Source organism: Strigops habroptila, chromosome 13, assembly GCF_004027225.2.
Source record: "Strigops habroptila isolate Jane chromosome 13, bStrHab1.2.pri, whole genome shotgun sequence".
NCBI classification, from domain to species: domain Eukaryota; kingdom Metazoa; phylum Chordata; class Aves; order Psittaciformes; family Psittacidae; genus Strigops; species Strigops habroptila.
The window spans coordinates 8,514,819-8,518,122 of NC_044289.2; positions in this window are offsets into that span (position 1 = coordinate 8,514,819).

Here is a 3,304-nt window from a genome sequence, read left to right on the forward strand (position 1 = left end):
CTTAGATACAGCATTTATTTGTTACCATGTTTATCCCAGTGGAGTTTTACCGTACTTCTATATTTATACAAAATGTTCTGAAATATATTCCATAAATTAGCTAGTTTATTTTCATGTGTGACATATTCATTATCATAATAATGTAAGTTTGTTTTAAAAGTTTGTTCCAATTATGATAGCAGCCAATTTGCATTTAGGAAAAAAAGAAGAATTGAAACAAAAATACAAAGAGATAAGTGCAGGAAGGAAGAGAAGGTATGGCAGAAAAAAGGTCTGCAAAGAAAGAAGCAAAGTGCAGATAACAGATTTTAAAAGAAAAAATTACAAAGCTTAAAAAAAAAATCTAACAGTTTGATAATAGTTTAGGGATACTCCAATTCAGCACAAATCTGAAGCCCACTCAACTCTCATGGGAAAAAAGTGGCGTGAAACATTTTCTTACGGATAATCAGAGCCTGATATCGGAGCAGCACTTCCATGCATGAAGCCCTAAGCCACTGGAGGCTGCCTGTGCACCAGCTTTGGCAGCACCAAAACTGGACAGCCCAGGCTGAGCATCTACCGGTGCAATGGTTGCTTGTTCTCACAATCTGCAGCATACAGAGTAACTGAGCGAGGAGACTGCACCAACCCAGGCTGTCGGGCATGGGGTGAAGGACAGCTCTTGCTGAGAAGCAACTGCTGATAACCAGAAATTCTCCAAGAAACTGATTTCAACCCTGAAACAATATCGCTAACTTTTCTAATCCTAACTGCGTATTTTCCACTTGGTGAAGGACAGTGAAGCACGGTTGCAGAGTTAACCCCATAAACCCCCGAGCATTTCCCCTTTGTGGATTTAGGTCTGCTTTCTGACAATGAGCAATTAGACATCTCAACATAAAAATACATTTCTGTTTTGTTAGAGTATTCATTTGAAGTTTAATCACAGTTGTCAATGTGCTATTCCGGTGAATAATATTTTCATATTATTTTACAGTTCTTACAGCAATAAGAAATATCTTAAGGTACTACACTCATTATTTAGACTGTATTTATTGTAGAGGAAAGCAATGACATTGAAAATATTGTATAAATACCAAATACATTAAACAGCAAAATCCCTACCTTGCATTATGAATTGAAATATTATTTTAAAACATTTGAAAATCACCATCATCATAATTATGTTATCAACATAGAGACAGATTACCTATTATTTTAACATAATTAATTTGAGCTCGGTGCATTTATGTTGCTGTGTATGTGATTATCTGTCAACACAATTATGAAATGCTAAAAATTGGGGTTTTTTATCTTTAATTGGCTAGGTTTTCTCTTTAAATTCACTGTTCATTTGCCTCCATCTTCAACATCTAAAATCTTTAATTACATTTATGGGGTTTTTTTGTCTGTCCCCTAGGCCACATTCCAATCTCACTTGGGATGTTTTCACACCAGGACCTTCAAAGAGAGATAAGCTTTCCCTCTTCAGTGACCACAAGCTTATAACCAAGTCTACGTTCTTTTCTTGCGATACTGTTGGGGATTTTTCACATCTTATTGGTATGTTCTGTTCATTTATACATTTATACTTCTAGGGGTTTTTTGCTCTTTTAAACCTATCCTCCTCCATCTATTGTGAAAGGCAAAGGAAACAATAAATGGTGTAATATTTTAAAGGGCTTTATTAATATACTAAATATATAGTATAATATTTTAAAGGACAGGAGAGCAGGGTTTGTTCTCCTGTCTAGCTCAACTGACAACTCTCTTCCCAGTACTTCAACAGGGTTGGGTTTAGTGATTATTTTCTTTTTTCTCTCAGCTTGCAAGGTAGGATATGTTGCCCCTGTGTGATCTGTGAAGACAGGAGGGCCGAGGGAGGGGGTGGAAGCTCTGTATGAAGGTAAAAGTCTACATGTTTCTCGTCATACATAAACGTCCATCTCCAGGAAAGCACTGAGGCCACAGCTGTCCAACACAGTACCCGGGAATGCCTGTCTCTGCGGCTCTGATGAGGCCTGACTTTTCATGCCTCTGATTTACTTTTCTCTCTCTCGTGATTGACATTTGTCTTTTCTGGGCCTTGTTTGCTTGCATTGCATTTGTAAGGACCCTGAAGCACTGCAGTATTTTCATTTCAGTCAGGTTAAGGGTGATGAAGATTACACATGCATACTGATTTATGCCTTAAAGGCTGGAAACAGTGTCAAGTGTGATCTCAGCAGAGCTCTGCTCGATGACTCAAGTGCTCGGTACGGTGTTACACTCTCAGACATCAATCCTCATCCAGTAAAATGAAAACTCTGTCCAGAACGTCGTTCAATAAAGTCCTGATCTGTAAGTGTTATTAGTTATTAATAAGATAATAATGGGGTTTTCAATGTTCATGCCAAAGCCAGAATTGAGGCATCATCAGGCTAAGTACTGTTGAAACACAAAGCAGCAAGCAGTGCCAGCCACAAAGAGCTTTCCCTGTAAATGTGCACTTGATAACCAGTATCTCTGCAAGCTACGTTATGCGCATACTCATGTGCTTCAGAGAACATTTTGCTATGAAGATCTTACGCAAAGAGGCGATATAACTGTCAGTCCAATGTTTTTAAAGGCAGGTCCTTATGTCTGGAAGTGCTGTATGTCAGGAGTTCTTCTAAATAGCAGTGGATATAAAGCTGGCTGTTATCCCAAAGACACGAGGTGGGGTTTTTCAAATATTTCAAGCTCTGCATTACATTGAAGCCAGTGCCTATTGACTGTTTTTTCTTCTTCTGTGAGAGAAGAAATGTATGTGGAACAAAAAGCAAAATAGAACCCAGAGAAAGTGATGTGACAGTAGACATTCCCTTAAGATATAAAAGGCCAAGGACTTGAACGACAGGCGCCTGCAGTGAGAGTTACTGCTGCTTCTTCTGCAGGTGCCTTTCTCTCTCTGGTTTTAACCACATGTAGCTGCCTGGATCTGAAAATTCTTTCCAAGCATGACATTTTTAAAATCCATGTCCCTATGAAAAGTATTAATTTGATCTCAACTCCTCCTTCCCTCAATGAAAAAGCCTGAAAATTCCCAGCTGAGCTGTACTTGCAGCATGCTGGGAAATACCAGAGATGGGAAGAACAACCCAAGAGCTGTCCAAGACTGAGCACTTTCCTTCCAATTATCTTCAGCCCTTGCCAGCACAGGGAACCAAGCAGTTTGGTTTGCTACTGACCAAGTGATTTTTGCAAGACATCTGGAAGGAATGATAGAAGGGGCGGAGGGAATTCCTCTTTCAGATGCCAGTTGCAGCCATACAGTTAACTCTGAATCTTTTCCTGAAAGTTA